At 34.9% G+C, this 22970-nt stretch overlaps 2 non-coding genes across 2 annotated transcripts; both read right to left on the bottom strand.

Annotated features, from left to right (window-relative positions):
- Positions 1-5205: 5205 nt before the first annotated feature.
- Positions 5206-5279, bottom strand: Trnat-ugu (transfer RNA threonine (anticodon UGU)). The gene has a single exon. It is a non-coding gene; the product is annotated as a tRNA-Thr (tRNA).
- A 172-nt stretch (positions 5280-5451) lies between these two features.
- On the bottom strand, positions 5452-5525 carry Trnat-ggu (transfer RNA threonine (anticodon GGU)). The gene has a single exon. It is a non-coding gene; the product is annotated as a tRNA-Thr (tRNA).
- Between the last annotated feature and the right edge of the window lie 17445 nt (positions 5526-22970).

Here is a 22970-nt window from a genome sequence, read left to right as displayed (position 1 = left end):
TCATCTTAAAGCTTTTAGGATTTTGAGCACATTTTGTTCAACAACTATTCAGAGATTCTTTTTCGTTTTCGAGTTATTCGCTAAAGAAATATTTAGGGGCCAACCCTTCAACTCCTTAATGGGGACGTTAAGCGAAAAATGAAAAGTTGCATATTGTTCAGAACATGGTTTTGAACATCTTTTGTTCAGTATTACTTATCAAAATATTTCTCACTCTCGAGATATAAAGCGTCAAAGATTTGGCATTCTGGCCCCTTGTGGCCCCTAATTATGTACCATACGTCATAAAAATTATGATATGTAGCTGTAGATTGTTGAGATAAACATTTTTGCTTCAGTATTATATTACAAAATATTAACTGATAAAGAGTTATCGAGTAAATACTTTTGGCCCCTCTTGGCCCCTAATGTGATGAGTCAGCACCTTTTTCTTGATATCATATCAAAGATCTTGTTATTCTGCACAAATATTACTCAGTATGTGTTAACAAAATAATTATACTTTAAAAGATATGATGCAAAATGTCTCAAATAATCAGTCATGATTCGTGTCCTAAATTTTGACCCCTATCGAGCTTCCATACTAGGCACTTCCGGAAATTTTGAAAACATAGCTACAAAACTATAACATATCGTCTATCATTCCTGAAAATTTCAGCCTTCTAGCGTTTCTCGTTTTTGAGTTTTTGTCCGGACAAAAATGTCATGTAAAAATCGATTAAAGGGCGATAACTTTTGACCGGAAGTGAATTTCCAAAAATCAAGAAAAGTGGATCAGGTTCACATTATGACAAATCATCTCTGAAAATTTCAAGTGAATCGACCAAACCATCTCTGAGAAATCTTCTGCACAAAATCGGTAAGGAAAAAATAGAAAAATAATAATAACTTCTGTAGATACGATCTCGTTGCGAGCAACGAGTTGGTCTTCCGTTCGATTCTTGATGAGATGAGATCAGATTTTTATTGAGATTTTCATTCTAAATTAATGATTTTCCATATTCTGTAAAAAGACATTGAACAATAAAGACTTCTAAAATCGACTTTTGGCCCCTCACGGCCCCTAATATTAGGGATCAGCCCTTTTTTCTTCATAACATTTTAAAGCTCTCAGGATTATGAACACTTTTTGTTCAACAACTATTCAGAGATTCTTTTTCGTTTTCGAGTTATTCGCAAAAGAAATATTTAGGGAACCAGCCCTTCAACTCCTTAATGGGGACGTTTAGCAAAAAATGAAAGGTTGCATATTGTTCAGAACATTATTTTGAACAACTTTTGTTCAATATTACTTATCAAAATATTTCTCACTTTCGAGATGTAAAGCGTAAAAGAGTTTGCCTTCTGGCCCCTTGTGGCCCCTAATTATGTAATGTACGACTTTAAAATCATAATATATAGTTGTAGATTATTGAAATAAACATTTTTGCTTCAGTAATGTATTACAAATTATTGACTGTTAAAGAGTTATCGAAAAAAGACTTTTAGCCCCTCTTGGCCCCTAATTTGAGTGTCCAGCCCCTTTTTCTGGATTTCATCTTAAAGCTCTTAGGATTTTGAGCACTTTTTGTTCAACAATTATTCAGAGATTCTTTTTCGTTTTCGAGTTATTCGCAAAAGAAATATTTAGGGGCCAACCCTTCAACTCCCTAATGGGGACGTTTAGCGAAAAATGAAAGGTTGCATATTGTTCAGAACATTATTTTGAACATCTTTTGTTCAATATTACTTATCAAAATATTTCTCACTTTTGAGATACAAAGCGTCAAAGATTTTGCATTCTGGCCCCTTGTGGCCCCTAATTATGTAATGTACGACTTTAAAATCATAATATACAGTTGTAGATTGTTGAGATAAACATTTTTGCTTCAGTAATGTATTACAAATTATTGACTGTTAAAGAGTTATCGAAAAAAGACTTTTGGCCCCTCTTGGCCCCTAATTTGTGTGTCCAGCCCCTTTTTCTGGATTTCATCTTATAGCTCTTAGGATTTTGAACACTTTTTGTTCAACAACTATTCAGAGATTCTTTTTCGTTTTCGAGTTATTTGCAAAAGAAATATTTAGGGGCCAACCCTTCAACTCCCTAATGGGGACGTTTAGCGAAAAATGAAAGGTTGCATATTGTTCAGAACATTATTTTGAACATCTTTTGTTCAATATTACTTATCAAAATATTTCTCATTTTCGAGATATAAAGCATCAACGATTTAGCATTCTGGCCCCTTGTAGCCCCTAATTATGTAATATACGACATAAAAATCATAATATACAGTTGTAGATTGTTGAGATAAACATTTTTGCTTCAGTAATGTATTACAAATTATTGACTGTTAAAGAGTTATCAAAAAAAGACTTTTAGCCCCTCTTGGCCCCTAATTTGTGTGTCTAGCCCCTTTTTCTGGATTTCATCTTAAAGCTCTTAGGATTTTGAACACTTTTTGTTCAACAACTATTCAGAGATTCTTTTTCGTTTTCGAGTTATTCGCAAAAGAAATATTTAGGGGCCAACCCTTCAACTCCCTAATGGGGACGTTTAGCGAAAAATGAAAGGTTGCATATTGTTCAGAACATTATTTTGAACATCTTTTGTTCAATATTACTTATCAAAATATTTCTCACTCTTGAGATATAAAGCGTCAAAGATTTAGCATTCTGGCCCCTTGTGGCCCCTAATTATGTACCATACGTCATAAAAATTATAATATATAGCTGTAGATTGTTGAGATAAACATTTTTGCTTCAGTATTATATTACAAAATATTAACTGATAAAGAGTTATCGATTAAAGACTTTTGGCCCCTTTCTGCCCCTAATGTGATGAGTCAGCATTTTTTTCTTGATATCATTTGAAAGATCTTGTTGTTCTGCACAAATGATGTTCAGTATGTTTTACAAAATATTTATACTTTTAAAAGATATGATGCAAAATGTCTCCAAAAATCACTCGTGATTCGTGTCCTAAATTTTGACCCCTACCGAGCTTCCATACTAGACACTTCCCGAAACTATCCAAACTCCCAGTAACATGGGAACATGTCCTCTATCATCACTGAAAATTTCAGCGCTCTAGCTCAAGCCGTTTTCGAGAAAATGAACGGACAAGGAGGTCCTCTGAATTTTGATAAAAGGGCGATAACTCTAGACCGGAAGTGATTTTCACAAAATCCTTCAGCCGGTATAAACTTCAGATTATCCTACAACATCTCTGAAAATTTGAAGCAAATCCATCCAACCATCTCTGAGAAATCTTCTGCACAAAATTTGTGCAGAAAAAAAGAATAATAATAATAATAAGAAAAGTGAAAAAGAAACATAAGAATAATAGAAGGGTCTTCCGCTGAAGACGGAAGACCCTAATAAGAAAAGTGAAAAAGAAACATAAGAATAATAGAAGGGTCTTCCGCTGAAGACGGAAGACCCTAACTAGAAAGTCTGCTATTGCAAGCAATAGCATATGTCGCCCCGTATTAGACAAGACTTTCATTTTTATCATCACTAAAACAAAAGTCCATAAGCTAAGTTTGAACAACCATTGAGTTATATCAGTCCTTTCCATTGGAAACGGAAGACCTTAATTTGGTACATTCCACTCATTATTTTTAGAATCGGTAGGAGAAGAAAGTAGTGCAGGAAAATTACGAGTTCCTCAATTTGCAGACTTGCATAAAAGAAATCTGGCAGATGTACTGAACTGAGCCTCATACTTGTTAATTGGCAGTATCTTTCCTATGATAAGAGCTTGGGAAATGTAATTTATGAAGAAGATCAGCCGAATTATTTTGTGTATTGTAACGCCAGTGAGAACTCTCAAATTTCCCTCTTAAGAGGTTCTACCGAAAAACGAATCTGACATGCCACCATCAATTCGAGCATTTCTGCATTGCAGAGAGCTGATGTGTGTTATGAGATAATAAATCATGTGTGAACTTTCTCAGTTTAGCGGAATCATGAACATTTTTGGCGAGATGAATGTTTTGTATACAGTGGTGATCAAGGCTTAGCGAACCATCAGGAGCGGATCAAAGAATTTATGAATGAATAAAAACTATGGAAATGACGTACCAATTTTTTAATTTATACTTGCACTATCCAATGAAATGAATAATATACAAGTGATAGATATACAAGAAAACGCGGAATGATAATAAATGCAGCTGACAATCGTTATTTTTTTTTATAAAGATAAAATAAAATATTTATAAATTCAAGAGAAAAAACAGAAGGAGAATGAATGATGGCAAAATATCACATGACGGGAAATTAATTTTATGAATGAAGATTTTAAAAAGTTACTTGTAAGTTGTATATGTTATATCTGTGTATTCTACTTGGCTGTGTGCTTAAAAAAAAGGGGGGGGGGGTCGTCTTGAACATAGTAAATAGCCATAACGTTTGAACGGTAAGTACTAGGGCTTTCGTATTTCAAATATGTAATCCTTGTGAAAAGAACTTTTATTGGATACGACGAACTATGACCCTTTGACCTAGACCTTGGAGAACACATGTGTACATCTGAATCTTTTTTTCTGTTTCGTTTCTATGACAACCGTGAGCGACTCATTACAATTATTTTGAAAGTAGAAATCACTTTGACACATTGCAAGGAATAAACATTGAAAGTTTCAAAACGATTGCCTGAGTAGTTATTGAGAAAATCGAAATTAAAGAATTTTAACTTTCACCTGGTTTCCATGGCAATAATCGATTATATGAAAATTTTAAATACGAGTTGCAGAACTACAGATACTAATCATTAAAATAAGAAAAGTTTCATGACGAACGTTTAAGGGACCAGAGAGAACACTCTCGGACAAAATTTGTCGCTTTTTACAGGTTTCCATGGCAACGGTAGACATATTGGAACTGAACGACCTCACTGCACAACTACAACCAGTGATCGTCCTTTAAGGAAAGTTTCAGGAAGATTGTCCCAGCCATCTCCGAGAAACAGCCTGGATAAAAAAAACATGCGTACAATATCAATATGTCGTCCCCGACTTCGTTCGGGGCGACATAATAATAATAATAAGAAGAAGAAACAGAGTAAAAACAATATGTTCCCCAACTTCGTTTGGGGAACATAATAATAATAACTAGGGCTAATTGTAACGGGAACCGTTACAGATGTTCCAAACGCTCCCCATCTCCCTTTTGTGGCATATTCTCTGTACGGTTCATTATGTCACAGGTGGTGAAAAGTCAAGTCTCAACCGGGACTCGAACCCAGGGCCTCTGGCGTACAGTGCCAGCGCTCTAACCAACTGAGCTATTGAGACCCGATATATTGACTGACTTTCACGCACCTGTGAACCCGGTGACATAATCCCCCTCTTTGTAGAAATTCGTCCTCGAATTCTACAAAATATAAGGAAATGCTGTGAGGCATGTTCCAAGGAAATAGTGGGTTTTGTACGTTAGGCGCCAAATGTCACAGGTGGTGAAAAGTCAAGTCTCAACCGGGACTCGAACCCAGGGCCTCTGGCGTACCGTGCCAGCGCTCTAACCAACTGAGCTATTGAGACCCGATATATTGACTGACTTTCACGCACCTGTGAACCCGGTGACAATTAAATAAGACAAACACGATGCATTTTAGACTTTAACATTATTTACCCAGAAGTATATCAAGTTTATTCAAATTTCAGCATTGCACGCATTCGCATTTGAATGCATGTGCGTAATGACCATATCATCTTGTCTAAACTATTCGTATGTTTTAATATACTAAATATTACAACATTTAGTCCATACGTATTTAAAAATATGTTTAATACAGTGTATTTGTAATTTTACTCATTTTACGTGCACGCACGTGCATGCATGTGCATCATGATCATACACTATTGTAGGAGCCCATAATGTCTATCTATGTTCTGAATCCCATCTTTTTTGGTTGAAAAATAAGGGAAGTATAGCCATTTAAAGTTTCAGCCAATCAAATTGCAGCTAACGTGCATGCGCGTGATTTCATGAAAATTATTATATATCATATTGTAGGACATCCTAAAGCATGCCTATGATTTAAATTTCAAAGCATTTCTTCAAAAAACAATAAAGATATTGAAAATTTTGTTTCAGCCAATCAGAGCAAAGCGCACGTTCATGCACGTGCATGCATGTGCATGATGACCATACCCTTTTGTAGGAGTCCATAATGTCTATCTATGTTCTGAATCCCATCCTGTTTGGTTTAAAAACAAGGGAGTTATCGCTATTTAAAGTTTTAGCCAATCAGATTGCAGCGCACGTGCATGCGCGTGCTTTCATGACAATTGTTATAAATCATTTTGTAGGATATCCTAAAGTATGCCTATGTTTTAAATTTCAAAGCATTTCGTCAAAAAACAGAAAAGATATTGAGATTTTTGTTTCAGCCAATCAGAGTGAAGCGCACGTGCATGCGCGTGAGTTCGTACTAATTTGACAGTGTCACATTATCTACACTATTAATATATCATTATATAATGAGTTTCAAGTCAATTCATTAAAAAATGTAAAAGTTATAGCTATATTAAGTATATCAGTCATTCCACTCATATCACGCGCACGCACGTGCACGCGTATGCGCGCAAAATGACCTTCGTTCCGCACACCTACACTACACACCCATTAACCCTAAAAAGGTTTTAGGTCAGTTGGGTGAACAGTTTCTGAGAACACTTCCGGACAAAAAAGTACCGGAGAACAAATAAGAAAAAAAAGAATAATAATAATAATAACTAGGGCTAATTGTAACGGGAAACGTTACAGATGTTCCCCAAACGCTCCCCAACTCCCTTTTGGTGCCATACTCCCTTTAAGCTTCACTAAAAACGACAAACTCTATGCATTTTACACTTTAACAACGTTTCCCTGAAGTATACCGAGTAAATTCAAATATTAGCATTTGCACGCGTGCACATGTAAATGCATGTGCGTAATAACCATATTCTCTTGTCTACACTATCTATATACATTAATATAATAAAATAATAAAGCATTTAATCCAAAAGTATTAAAAAATACGCTTCATCAAGTGTATTTTTGATTTTATCCATCTCATGTGCATGCACGTGCATGCATGTGCATGATGACCTTACCTTTTTGTAGGAATCCACTATGTCTATCTATGTTCTAAATCCCATCCTGTTTGGTTGAAAATCAAAGGAGTTATACCCATTTAAAGTTTAAGCCAATCAGATTGCAGCGCACGTGCATGCGCGTGTTTTCATGATACCTGCTATATATTATATTGTAGTATATCCTAATGCATGACAATGTTCAAAATTTCAAAGCATTTCGTCAAAAAACAAAAGAGATATTGAAATCTTTGTTTCAGCCAATCAGAGGGAAGCGCACGTGCATGCACGTGAGTTCGTGCTAATTTGACCATGTCATATTATCTAGACTATTAATATATCCTTATAGAATGAGTTTCAAAGCATTTCAATAAAAAATGTAAAAGTTATGGCTATAATAAGTATGTCAGTCATTTCACACATTTCACGCGCACGCACGTGCATGCGTATGCGCGCAAAATGACCTTCGTTGTGCACACCTACACTTGACACCTATTAACCCTAAAAAGGTTTAAACTTAGTTGGGTGAACAGTTTCTGAGAACACTCGCGGACAAAAAAAGTACCGGAGAACAAAGAAGAAAAAAAAGAATAATAATAATAATAATAATAATAAGAAACCGAGTAAAAACAATATGTTCCCAAACTCCGTTTGGGGAACATAACTAGTGCTAATTGTAACGGGGACCGTTACAGATGTTCCCCAAACGCTCCCCAACTCCCTTTTGGTGCCATATTCCCTATAAGCTTCATTAAATAAGACAAACTCGTTGCATTTGATACTTTAATTAACAATGTTTACCCAGAAGTGTACCAATTTCATTCAAATTTTAGCATTGCACGCGTGCGCATGTGAATGCACGTGCGTAATGACGATATAATCTTGTCTTCACAATCTATAGATTTTAATATACTAAATATCAAAGTATTTAATCCAAAAGTATTAAGAAATATGCTTATTCAAGTGTATTTTTGATTTTACTCATTTCACGTGCACGCAGCTTGTAGAAGTCCATTACATCTATCTATGTTCTAAATCCCACCCTGTTTGGTTAAAAACCAAGGGAGTTATAGCTGTTTAAAGTTTCAGCCAATCAGATTGCAGTGCACGTACACGCACGTGTATGTATATGCAGATGACCATACTTTCTTGTAGAAGTCCATTATATCTATCTATGCTCCAAATCCCATCCTGTTTGGTTGAAAAACAAGGAAGTTATAGCTGTTTAAAGTTTCAGCCAATCAGATTGCAGCGCACGTACACGCACGTGTATGCATGTGCATGGTGACCATACCTTCTTGTAGAAGTTCATTTTATATATCTATGTTCCAAATCCCATGCTGTTTGGTTGAAAACCAAGGGAGTTATAGCTATTTAAAGTTTCAACCAATCAGATTGCAGTGCACGTGCATACACGTGTTTTAATTATAATTGCTATACATCATGTTGTAGGATATCGTAATGCATGGCTATGTTCAAAATTTCAAAGGATTTCGTCAAAAAAACATGAAAGATATTGAGACTTTAGTTTCAGCCAATCAGAGCGAAGCGCACGTGCATGCGCGTTAGATCTTGCTATTTTGACCATGCTATCTTGTCTATACTACTAATGTATCCTTACATTATGAGTTTCAAAAAATTTCATCAAAAAATAAAAAAGTTACGGCAATATCCATTATATTGGTCATTTCACGTGTTGCACGTGCGCGCTCTTGCAAGCACGTGCGCGCAAAATGACCTTCGTTCGGCAACTCTACATAACATGCCTACTGACCCTAAAAAGGTTTCACCTAAGTCGGATGTATAGTTTACAAGATCACTCGTGGACAAAATTTTCCCAGGAAGAAGAAAAATAATAAGAATAATAATAATAAGAAACAGAGTAAAAACAATATGTTCCCCAACTTCGTTTGGGGAACATAATAATAATAACTAGTGCTAATTGTAACGGGAACCGTTACAGATGTTCCCCAAACGCTCCCCAACTCCCTTTTCGTGCCATATTCCCTGTAAGCTTCATTAAATAAGGCAAACTCTATGCATTTCAGAATTTAACAACGTTTTTCACAGAAGTATACCAAGTATATTCTAGCATAGCACGCGTGCGCATGTGAATGCATATACATAATGACGATATCATCTTGTCTACATAATTTAGAAATCTTGATTTTCTAAATATTGAAGCATTTAATCCAAAAACTTTCAAAAATACGCTTATTCAAGTGTATCTTTAATTTTTCCAATTTCACGTGCACGCACGTGCATGATGACCATACCCTCTTGTAGGAGTCTTTTATGTCTGTCTAAGGTCCAAATCCCATCCCGTTTAGTTGAAAAACAATGGAGTTACAGCCATTTAAAGTTTAAGCCAATCAGATTGCAGCGCACGTGCATGCGCATGTATTTATGAAAATTGTTATGTTTCATATTGTAGGATATCTTAATGCATGCCTATGTTCAAGATTTCATAGCATTTCGTCAAAAAACAAATAAGATATTGAGATTTTTGTTTCAGCCAATCAGATAAAAGTGCATGTGCACGCACGTGCATGCATGTGCATGTGCATGATGACTATACCATCTTGTAGTAGTCCATCATGTCTGTCTATATTCTAAACCCCATCTTGTTTAGTTGAAAAACAAGGGAGTTATAGCCATTTAAAGTTTAAGCCAATCAGATTGCAGCTCACGTGCATGCGCGTGCTTTCATGACAAATGTTATATATCATATTGTAGGACATCCTAAAGTATGCTTATATTTTAAATTTCATACCATTTCGTCAAAAAACGGAAAAGATATTGAGATTTTTGTTTCAGCCAATCAGAGCGAAGCACACGTGCATGCGCGTGAGTTCTTGCTCATTTGACAGTGTCACCTTATCTACAATATTAATATATCCTGATATAATGAGTTTCAAATCATTTCATTAAAAAATGTCAAAGTTATAGCTATTTAAAGTAGATCAGTCATTTCACTCATATCACGCGCACGCACGTGCAGGCGTATGCGCGCAAAATGACCTTCGTTCCGCACACCTACACTACACACCCATTAACCCTAAAAAGGTTTTAGCTCAGTTGGGTGAACAGTTTCTGAGAACACTCGCGGACAAAAAAGTACCGGAGAACAAATAAGAAAAAAAAAATAATAATAATAATAACAAGTGCTAATTGTAACGGGAACCGTTACAGATGTTCCCCAAACGCTCCCCAACTCCCTTCTCGTGCCATATTCCCTGTAAGTTTCATTAAAGAAGGCAAAATCAATGCATTTAAGACGTAAACAACGTTTTCCCAAAAGTATACCAAGCAATGCAGGCGTGCGCATGATTGCATGAGCGTAATGACGATATCATCTTGTCTACACTATTTTACTCATTTGCACGTGCATGATGACCATACCTTCTTGTAGGTGTCCATTATGTCTGTCTATATTCTTAATCCCATCCTGTTTGGTTGAAAAACAAGGGAGTTATAGCCATTTAAAGTTTAAGCCAATCAGATTGCAGCGCACGTGCATGCGCGTATTTTCATGACAATTATTATATATCATATTGTAGGACATCTTAAAGTATGCCTATGTTTTAAATTTCAAAGCATTTTGTAAAAAAACAGAAAAAATATTGAGATTTTTGTTTCAGCCAATCAGAGCAAAGCGCACGTGCACGCACGTGCATGCATGTGAATTGTGACCATACCATCCTGTAGGAGTCCTTTATGTCTATCTATGTTCTAAATCCCATGCTGTTTGGTTGAAAACCAAGGGAGTTATACTCATTTAAAGTTTCAGCCAATCAGATTGCAGCGCACGTGCATGCGCGTGATTTCATGAAAAATTTTGTATATCATATTGTAGTACATCCTAATGCATGTCTATGTTATAAATTTCAAAGCATTTCATCATAAAACAAAAAAGATATTAAGATTTCTGTTTCAGCCAATCAGAGCAAAGCACACGTGCATGCGCGTGAGTTCATGCAAATTTGACCATGTCATCTTATCTACACAACTTATATATCTTTATATAATGAGTTTCAAAACATTTTATCAAAAAATATAAAAGTTACAACCATATTAAATATATCAGTCATTTTACTCATTGCACGCGCCCGCACGTGCATGCGAATGCGCGCAAAATGACCTTCGTTCGGCACATCTACACAACATGCCTACTAACCCTAAAAAGGTTTTAACTTAGTTTGGTGAACAGTTTCTGAGAACACTTCCGGACAAAAAAGTACCGGAGAAGAAATAAGAAGAAAAAAGAATAATAATAATAATAATAATAATAATAATAATAAGAAACAGAGTAAAAACAATATGTTCCCCAACTTCGTTTGGGGAACATAACTAGTGCTAATTGTAACGGGAACCGTTACAGATGTTCCCCAAACGCTCCCCAACTCCCTTCTCATGCCATATTCCCTGTAAGTTTCATTTCAGAAGGCAAAATCTATGCATTTAAGACGTAAACAACGTTTTCCCAAAAGTATACCAAATATTTCAAATTTAAGCAATGCAGGCGTGCGCATGTGATTGCATGAGCGTAATGATTATATCTTCATGTCTACACTATTTTACTCATTTGCACGTCCGTGCACGTGCATAATGACCATACCTTCTTGTAGGAGTCCCTTACATCTATCTATATTCTAAATCCCATCCTGTTTGGTTGAAAAACAAGGGAGTTATAGCCATTTCAAGTTTAAGCCAATCAGATTGCAGCACACATCCATGCGCGTGATTTAATGATTTTTTTTCTATATCATATTGTAGGATGTCCTAATGCATGACAATGTTTTAAATTTCAAAGCATTTCGTCAAAAAACAAAGTAGATATAGCCATTTAAAGTGTCAGCCAATCAGATTTCAGGACGCGGTCATGCGCATGCTTTCATGAAAATTCTTATATATCATGCTGTAGAACTTCATAATGAAGGTTTATGTTAAAAAAATTCAAAGGATTATGACAAGAAACAAGAAAGATATTGAGACTTTAGTTTCAGCCAATCAGAGCGAAGCACACGTGCATGCGCGTGCGATCTTGCTATTTTGACCATGTCATCTTGTGCATACTACTAATATATACTTATAAAATGAGTTTCAATGCATTTCATCAATAATTTTAATAGTTACGTCTGTATCAATTATATTGGACATTTCTCGTGTTGCACGTGCGAGCTCTTGCAAGCACATGTGCATGCACATGGTTTCATGAAAAATCTTATATTACAGGCTGTAGATCTCCCTAATGTATGACTAAGTTCAAAATTTCAAATGATTTTATCAAAAAACAAAAAAGATATTGAGACTTTAGTTTCAGCCAATCAGAGCGAAGCACACGTGCATGCGCGTGCGATCTTGCTATTTTGACCATGTCATCTTGTGCATACTACTAATATATCCTTACATTATAAGTTTCAAAACATTTCGTCACAAAATAGAGAAGTTACGGTTATATCCATTATATATTGGTCATTTTAAGTTTTGCACGTGCGCGCTCTTGCAAGCACGTGCGCGCAAAATGACCTTGATTCCGCAAATCTACATATCATGCCTACTTACCCTAAAAAGGTTTCACCTAAGTCGGATGTGTAGTTTACAAGATCACTCGCGGACAAAATTTTCCCAGGAAGAAAAATAATAAGAATAAGAATAATAATAACTAGTGCTAATTGTAACGGGAACCGTTACAGATGTTCCCCAAACGCTCCCCATTTCCCTTTTGTTGCCTTATTCCCTGTAAGCTTGATTAAATAAGACAAACGCGATACATTTAAGACTTTAACAAAGTTTTACCAGAAGTATTCAATTTAAGCATTGCACGCATGCGCATTTGAATGCATGTGCGTAATGACCATATCATCTTGTCTACACTATTGATATATTTTAATATACTAAATATTACAGCATTTAATCCAAAAATATGTTGAATCTAGTGTATTTGGAATTTTACTCATTTCACGTGCACGCACGTGCATGCATGTGCATGATGACCATTCCCTGCTGTAGGAGTCTATAATATCTATCTATGTTCTGAATCCCATCCTGTTTGGTTGAAAATCAAGGGAGTTATAGCCATTTAAAGTTTCAGCCAATCAGATTGCAGCGCACGTGCATGCGCGTGACTTGATTAAAATTACTATATATCATATTGTAGGATATCCTAAAGCATGCCTTTGTTTTAAATTTCAAAGCATTTCGTCAAAAAACAAAAAAGATATTGAGATTTTTGTTTCAGCCAATCAGAGCGAAGCGCACGTTCATGCACGTGCAAGTATGTTCATGATGACTATACCTTCTTCTAGGAGTCTATTATGTTTGTCTACGTTCTAAATCCCATGCTGTTTGGTTGAAAAACACGGGAGTTATAGCCATTTAAAGTTTGAGCCAATCAGATTGCAGCGCACGTGCATGCGCGTGATTTGATGAAAATTCTTATATACCATATTGTAGAATATCCTAAAGCATGCCTATGTTTTAAATTTCAAAGCATTTCGTCAAAAAACAGAGAAGATATTGAGATTTTTGTTTCAGCCAATCAGAGCAAAGCGCACGTGCATGCGCGTGAGTTCGTGCGAATTTGACAGTATCACATTATCTACACTACTAATCTATCCTTATATAATGAGTTTCAAATCATTTCATCAAAAAATGTAAAAGTTATACCTATATTAAGTATATCAGTCAATTCACTCATTTCACGCGCACGCACGTGCATGCGTATGCGCGCAAAATGACCTTCGTTCCGCACACCTACACTACACACCTATTAACCCTAAAAAGGTTTTAGCTCAGTTGGGTGAACAGTTTCTGAGAACACTCGCGGACAAAAAAGTACCGGAGAACAAATAAGAAAAAAAATAATAATAATAATAATAATAAGAAACAGAGTAAAAACAATATGTTCCCAAACTCCGTTTGGGGAACATAATAAGAAACAGAGTAAAAACAATATGTTCCCCAACTTCGTTTGGGGAACATAATAAGAAACCGAGTAAAAACAATATGTTCCCAAACTCCGTTTGGGGAACATAATAAGAAACCGAGTAAAAACAATATGTTCCCAAACTCCGTTTGGGGAACATAATAAGAAACAGAGTAAAAACAATATGTTCCCAAACTTCGTTTGGGGAACATAATAAGGCAGCAAAATTCAAATTCTCATTTCTCTACTACGATTTTTACATCGGGCTCGGAGTTGGTTTTCTTCAGAAAGACAGGACTGGGTTCAAGGCGACTAGGGGTACCACACCGGTAATTGACCAATCAAAATGAACTTAGTCAATTGTAGGTCCATACATTAAGCCGATTTTCCTTTCTTTTGAGAGTTTTTTTAATTTCCTTCCAGGCCAGTTTGACAACTCTGGTACCTGTGCCTAGGAAATTTTATCTACTCTGTAAATAAATAAAGTTTTTTGACAGGAACTATTTCTCCAGGGCATAGGAGGCTACTTCCTGGGGTGCTTTTGTGATGTTTATAAAGACATGGAAAACACGTGGATTTGAGGGTAGCCCTGTTTGCATATGCAAATAAATCAGAAAATGTCGTGTACGTACCCTGGTTTTTTGGTGTCAGCTAATGTGACAGGTATTGTTTAACACCCCCTTATCAATATTTTTTCATGAATTCAAACACGTGAGGTTTTACTGGAAAGAAACGTGTATTGCTTTTTAATATACCGAAACTCGCTATTTCTGGGGATTGTGTAATTCTAAAAAAAATTCAGATAAATTTCAATGGTGAAATAAAAGAAGAATGCTTGGTATTAAAATATTAATTCATATCAGTAGAATTGAATGCTATTAACGACATCTGGAGAAATAGGCTTTAAAAGGTTTATATCATATCTTTGTTCGTCTGCACTTAAATTTCAAACACGACAGAATTTGTCATTTTTGCCGTAAAAATTCATAATTTCTATATACTTTAGAGACTTACCGTAAAACTTTCAGGAAACTTTCTATGAAGTCTTTTCTGCACCTTAAGTGAAATTTTATGTCGATCCCAGGTGTTGATCGAGTTTCAGAGAAATTTTCTACGTTGTTATTGATTTTTCTTTTTTTTAAGGAGAAGAGGGGGGGGGGTTGACTTTTTTATTCTAAGCATTTGTTAAAGTGAGTTTGTAAATACATCTACGAACTTGAGCTGGATTGTGACCTTTGGGTCAAGGGGGTCAAAGGTCAAGGTCAAAGGTCAAGGTCATCAAAGCATTTCATAAAGAAATATAAAAGTAACGGCCATATCAAGTATACAAGTCATTTGATCATTGCACGCGCGCGAAGGTGCAATGCATGAAAGCTATATCATCGTGACTACACTTTTAATGTGTTTCTATTCTTTGAATTTTGAAACGTTTCATAAAAAAAATTACGACTATATCAAGTAAATCGGTCATTTAACGCATTGCGCGCGCACACGTGCATGCAAGTCCTTGCATTCAAGTTTGATAGTAGCATAATGTAAGAATCCGTCATATCTATTCATATTCTAAATTTCATCCTGTTTTGTTGAGAATCAAAAAAGCTATAGGCATTTAAAGTTTAAGCCAATCAGATCGCAGCACACGTGCATGGGCGTGGTTTCTTGAAAACTTTTATATATCATAGTTTAGGACGTATTAAGGTATGATTATGTCTTAAAATTCAAAGTATTTTGTCAAAAAACAAGTAAGATATTGAGATTTTTGTTTCAGCTAATCAGAGCAAAGCGCACGTGCATGCGCGTGCATGCGCGTGCATGATGACCGTAACTTCTTATAGGAGTCTATTGTGTCTGTCTATGTTCTAAATCTTATCGTGGTTGGTTGAAAAACAAGGGAGTTACAGCCATTTGAAGTTTAAGCCAATCAGATTGCAGCGCACGTGCATGCGCATGCTTTCATGACAAATGTTATACATCATGTTGTAGGACATCTTAAAGTATGCTTATATTTTAAATTTCATACCATTTCGTCAAAAAACGGAAAAGATATTGAGATTTTTGTTTCAGCCAATCAGAGCGAAGCGCACGTAAATGCGCGTGAGTTCTTGCTAATTTGACAGTGTCACATTATGTACACTATTAATATATCCTTATATAATGAGTTTCAAAGCATTTCATCGGAAAATGTTAAAGTTATGGCTATATTAAATATATTAGTCATTTCAGTCATTTCACGCGCCCGCACGTGCAGGCGTATGCGCGCAAAATGACCTTCGTTCCGCACACCTACACAACACACCTATTAACCCTAAAAAGGTTTTAGCTCAGTTGGGTGAACAGTTTCTGAGAACACTCGCGGACAAAAAAGTACCGGAGAACAAATAAGAAAAAAAATAATAATAATAATAACTAGTGCTAATTGTAACGGGGACCGTTACAGATGTTCCCCAAACGCTCCCCAAATCCCTTGTTGTGCCATTATCCTGTAAGACATTTTTAAAATATGCTCAGTTTCAAAGGATTTCATATAAGAATTATTAATACTCTAATGATACCAACTGTATGTTATTTAACTCATTGCACGCACGTGCATGCACATGCAAGATGATCATGGCATGTTGTCTTAACCATTAACATTTCTTTGTGTCGTTAGAATCAATAAGAGAAATCATAAAAAAAATATAAATGTGACCGTTTTTCAAATATATTGGTCATTTTCATATTGTGCACGTGCATGCATGCGTGTCCTTGCATTCAATTTTGATAGTAGCATAATGTAGTTATCCCTCATACCTATTCATATTCTAAATTTCATCCCGTTCTGTTGAGAACCAAGAAAGTTATAGGCATTCAAAGTTTCAGCCAATCAGATTGCAGGACATGTGCTTGCGCATGCTTTTATGGTTATTCTTATATATCAGGCTAAAGATCTCCCTAATATATGACTATGTTTAAAATTTCAAAGGATTTTGTCAAAAAACAAGAAAGATATTGAGACTTTAGTTTCAACCAATCAGAGCGAAGCGCACGTGCATGCGCGTGAGATCTTGCTATTTTGACCATGTCATCTTGTCTACGCTACTTATATATCCCTACATTATAAATTTCAAAAGATTTCATCAAAAAATAGAAAAGTTACGGCTATATCCATTATATTGGTCATTTCACGTGTTGCACGTGCGCGCTCTTGCAAGCACGTGCGCACAAAATGGCATGTTGACAATGTCATCTTATCTACATTTATAATATGTCTATATATTCTAAATATCAAAGCATTACATCGAAAAATGTAAAAGTTACGGCAATTTCAAGTATATTGGTCATTTCACTTGTTGCACGTGCGCGCTCTTGCAAGCACGTGCGCGCAAAATGACCTTTGTTCCGCAAATCTACATAACATGCCTACTTACCCTAAAAAGGTTTCCCCTTAATCGGATGTGTACTTTACAAGATCATTCCCGGACAAAATTTTCCCGAGAAGAAAAATAATAATAATAATAATAATAATAATAAGAAACAGAGTAAAAACAATATGTTCCCCAACTTCGTTTGGGGAACATAATAAGAAACAGAGTAAAAACAATATGTTCCCCAACTTCGTTTGGGGAACATAACTAGTGCTAATTGTAACGGGGACCGTTACAGATGTTCCCCAAACGCTCCCCAACTCCCTTTGGTGCCATATTCCCTGTAATCTCTATTAAATAAGAAATACTTTCTGGAACTAAGACTTAATCAACGTCTTCCCAGAAAAATACAAAATATATTTAAAAATAGGCATTGCATGCGTGTTCATGTGCGTAACGACCATATTATCTTGTCTACACTATCTAAAATTTTAATATACTTAATATCAAAGCATTTAATCCAAAAGTATTAAAAAATTCACTCATTCGAGTGTATTTTTAATTTTACTCATTTCACGTGCACGCACGCGCAAGCACGTGCATAATGACTACACCTTCTTGTAGGAGTCCCTTATATTTATCTATGTTCTAAATTCAATCATGTTTGGTTGAAAAACAAGGTAGTTATAGCCATTTGAAGTTTCAGCCAATCAGATTACAGCACACATACATTTACGTGATTTCATAAATTTTTATCTTTATTGTATTGAAGAATATCTAAATGAATGACTATATTTTAAAATTCCAAACATTTCGTCAAAAAAAGGAGATATAGCCATATAAATTTTCAGCCAATCAGATTGCAGCACACGTGCATGCGCGTGATTTCATGAATGTTTTTCTATATCATATTTTAGGATATCCTAATGCATGACTATGTTTTAAATTTCAAAGCATTTCGTCAGAAAACAAAGGAGATATAGCCATTTAAAGTTTCAGCCAATCAGATTGCAGCACGCGGGCATGCGCATGCTTTCATGAAAATTCTTATATATCATGCTGAAGATCTTCATAATGTAGGACTATGTTCAAAATTTCAAAAGATTATGACAAGAAACAAGAAAGATATTGAGACTTTAGTTTCAGCCAATCAGAGCGAAGCGCACGTGCATGCGCGTGAGATCTTGCTCTTTTGACCATGCCATCTTGTCTATACTACTAATGTATCCTTACATTATGAGTTTGAAAACATTTCATTAAAAAATAGAAAAGTTACGGCAAGATACATTATATTGGTCATTTCACGTGTTGCACGTGCGCGCTCTTGCAAGCACGTGCGCGCAAAATGACCTTCGTTCGGCAAATCTACATAACATGTCTACTGACCCTAAAAACATTTTACCTTAGTCGGATGTGTAGTTTACAAGATCACTCGTGGACAAAATTTTCCCAGGAAGAAGAAAAATAATAATAATAATAAGAAACAGAGTAAAAACAATATGTTCCCCAACTTCGTTTGGGGAACATAATAAGAAACAGAGTAAAAACAATATGTTCCCCAACTTCGTTTGGGGAACATAACTAGTGCTAATTGTAACGGGGACCGTTACAGATGTTCCCCAAACGCTCCCCATGTCCCTTATCGTGCCTTATTCCTCTAAGACCTTTTATAAATATGCTAAGTATCCAAAGATTTCATTTAAGAATATAAAAGTTACAATGATATCAACTATCAATGATATATTGTTTAACGTTTTGCATGTGCGCACACGTACATGTACATGCATATGCAAGATGATTATGGCATGTTGATTAAGCGATTAACATATCTTTCTATCCCGCGAATCAAAGAAAAAAAATACACAGTCATATAAATTTACCATTTTTCAAGCATTTCTCATATTTTTAATATATCGATTCACATTTTATTTCTCTACTTATTTTAACCTCGGACTCAAAGTTGGTTTTATTCCGACGACAAGGCAGGGTTTTAGTCGACTAAGGTTATCACGCCAATACCTAACCAATCAAAATGAACTTATTCAATAGTAGTTCCATACATGGAAAAGGGATTTTCCTTTCTGTTCAGAATTTTTTTTAAATATTTCCTCTCAGGCCATTTTGACAACTCTGATACCTGTGCCTGGTAAATTTTATATACTTTGTAAATAAATATATAAAGGTTTTTTGACCGGAACTATTCATTTTTTCCAATGCATAGGGGGCTACTCTCTGGGTTTTACAAGAGATGTTTAAAAAGACATTCGTGTCAGCTAATGTGACCTATATTGTTTAACACCTTCTTATTAATATTTTTTCATGAATGCAAATATCTGATTATTTTACGAAGGAGCGTACATGTATATTGATTTTTTAATATACCGAAAATCGCTATTTCTGGGGATTGCGTAATTCTAAAAAAAATTCAAATAAATTTCAAAGGTAAATTAAACAAAGGATGCTTGGTATTAAAATATTATTTCAAATCAGTAGAATCGAATGCTATTAACGACATCTGAATAAATAGGCTATAAAAGGCCTATATGCCAACTTTGGTCATCTGCACTTTAATTTCAAACACGACAGGATTTGTAATTTTTTCTGTATAAATTAATAATTTCTATATACTTTAGAAACTCAAATGAAATATTTTAATACACTTTCCTCGAGCTCTTTTCTGCAGTTTTCCTGAATTTTTATGTGGGTCCGAGGTGTTATTTGAGTTTAACAGTGATTCTCTACGTTGCCATTAATTTGATTTGTTTGTGTGTTGGGGGGGGATGGGGGGTATTTTTATTCTTAACCTATTTAACGTTGGAGTTGAATCTTGTATCTTATTCCAAGAACTTAAGATTGATTGTGACATTTGGATGAACGGTCAAGGTCATTAAAAACCACCACCTCTTCAACTTCTAACCTGTCAACCGAAATAAACTCTGAAAGGTGTTTCTAGATACATATACATGTACTTCATGTTTCTTTTTACCCTTGGGTCAATGACAAAGTTTAAGGTCGATTTCAAGTTCATAGGTCAAGGTGATTTTGGTAAATAGTTAAGAGTCAAAATCAGCAAGCATCGAGCATTGAATGGAAAGTCAAAATTTTATTTTTTCAAAAGCTTTTGGTATATGAAAGATTTTGTCCTACCTAATGCTAAAACACAATTAAAATTTTTTTTCGAACGTATGAAGGGACTGGTATCCAAGGAAATTCATTTCCTTAGCAACGGGCTCATAAATCCTTATGAAAATCAATGATTTTTAGACATTTTTCTATGAATATGTTTTCTGAACGTGATAAGATATGGTATTTTGGTTACTTTATTTGTTGAAAGATGGAATTACTTTATTCTTAAAAAATAGGAAAAACAAAATTTCTGTAGTGATATTGTTGCCATGACAACGGGAAAAGAACATGGCGTCAATGCTTTTTAATTTTGAAAAGAATTGCATATGTTTATCACCATATACACAAAATCTACAACTACAGCTGGAAAAATGAATGCTGTGATCTTGTTAGGGGTTATCTATATGTCATATCTATACAATAAAATTTGCAGGCAACTTTAGCAGAAAAAAGTTACAAATGGTTAAAATGTGTGACAATCTGGCATTTATAAGCTTTTTTGAAGGGGTGGAGGTAAATTGAATACATGTACAGTGTCCATTATATTGGTCATATTGGTCTGATCAAAGCATACTCATAATTTTACTATTGTTGATAAATAAATGCACATTAAATTTCAAAAGGAATGCATATTCCTCACAAACGAAACTTGGAAATAAAAGGGGGGGTTATAGGAAACACCTTGTCACATATCCATATGTATGTAAAATTTTGACTTGTCCATTACATTTCAATGAAGCACCACTGAAAGTTCAAACTTGATATTAAGATTGCTTATGATCTGGAGATGTGTCCAAAACTTGACCCAAGGTCATTTGAACAAGTTCAAGGTCATTGGTAGAAGAATAGTGCAATCTTTGCCCATTCTGTAATATTCTAATGAAAAGACTTGAAGTTTCATCTAGGGGATTATTATTTGAGCTGTGGGTTTGTCATGACCTTGACCAAAAATTCATTTGGACACGTTTGACCTTGACTCAACGACATAGCTTTTTCAAGGTCACTGCAGTAAAAGTGTCTATTTATGAGTTTGGTACATTAACATATTTAACTTTGAATGAAGAGAAATTGGAAGTTTGTGTTCTACACAAAGGTTTTACTACCTATGACTTGAGTATATGTCATAGTCATTTGGGTATATAAATCAGCAGTAGCAAAACGTTAAAAAAGGTTTTAAATAAATATTTGGACCTTTTTTGTAATTAAAAAAAACGTTTTATGTTATACCAGTAGGGTTGATATCATTTTAAGAGCTCGCTCATAATAATTCTAGTTTATGAGAGAGAGTCACTATGACAGCTCACATAATTTTAATTTATTAACACTTAGTAATAAATACAGGTTTTTTGCAATGCGATATGGCTCACTCACAATAGCCGTATCAGCCCTGCAGGGCTGATTTGGATATACGGGGCTGATAACCTATATCAGCCCTGCAAATCCAGCACTGTTTTGTGACATCAATATCACATCCTTAGTAAACTGTACTATGTGATCGTACACAATTTTTGGTGGGTTCATATTCTCTTAATTTTAAATTTTTGAAAATATATTATATATTAATATACAAATACATGTAATAGATTATTTTAAATCTAAATTTGAATTTTAAATTCGGCCCTCTGGCTGATATTGGTGTCTCGGAGAGAGATGTGATATGAAAAGGGTATGTATTATTCTTATATAAAACCATATCAATCAGGCATGTAGCATCAGGTTTTTGGGTGGGGTGGGGGGATTGACTCCCCAACTCAATTTTTTTCTCAACATAACTGATGAAATTAATTTTATTTATACAGCACAAATTATGTTTAACCCCCCCCCCCCCCCTGAGTTTGGAGAATTTCTCCACTTTTTTTCTTGCAGTTTTTTTTATGCCTACTCCACACCATGCACTTTCAAAAATGATACCATGTCTGTCAGAACGAATGACTGCAACCTTTGGTATTGAACCTACGATATATTCTCCTGCTGTCCTAATTAAGAAACAATATTGCAAGACAGCTAAGACCTCAGTAGCTACTGGTACCTAAAATAAAAATCTGGAAGGGCTATATATATACATGTATATGAATGTCTAAACTTGAACTGACCCTAAAAGATATTTTATATTAATAACCCTAATGGGTAATCTTTTGAATGACATATATCGAAATTTTTGTTGTATTTATATTTAAAAACATTTTGAAAACAATATAGAAATCAGAAGAGGATGACAAATATTTTTTTATATAATACATAGAGATACAAAACATAAATTTGAGGAACGTGTCATCTGCCTTTAAACTAGCCCTCTTTCTTTTTTCTCACAAAAACATTTTGTCAGTTTTGAAATTAATTGATTGATCATTTAATATTGACCTTGTTTTAATTATGACACTTCAAAATGCAGAATATAAAGATATGTTTCAGATTCTAATTATGAATCTGCATGCCAAAAATTGATAGTTACATGTATTAGATTTACATCAACAAAAAATGCTAACAGACAAACCAAGAATGTTACTTTTC

Source organism: Saccostrea cucullata, unplaced genomic scaffold, assembly GCF_032062105.1.
Source record: "Saccostrea cucullata isolate Sc308-1 unplaced genomic scaffold, CSIRO_AGI_Scuc_v1 ctg1525, whole genome shotgun sequence".
Classification (NCBI taxonomy): domain Eukaryota; kingdom Metazoa; phylum Mollusca; class Bivalvia; order Ostreida; family Ostreidae; genus Saccostrea; species Saccostrea cuccullata.
This window is presented reverse-complemented; position numbering and strand designations above follow the sequence as displayed.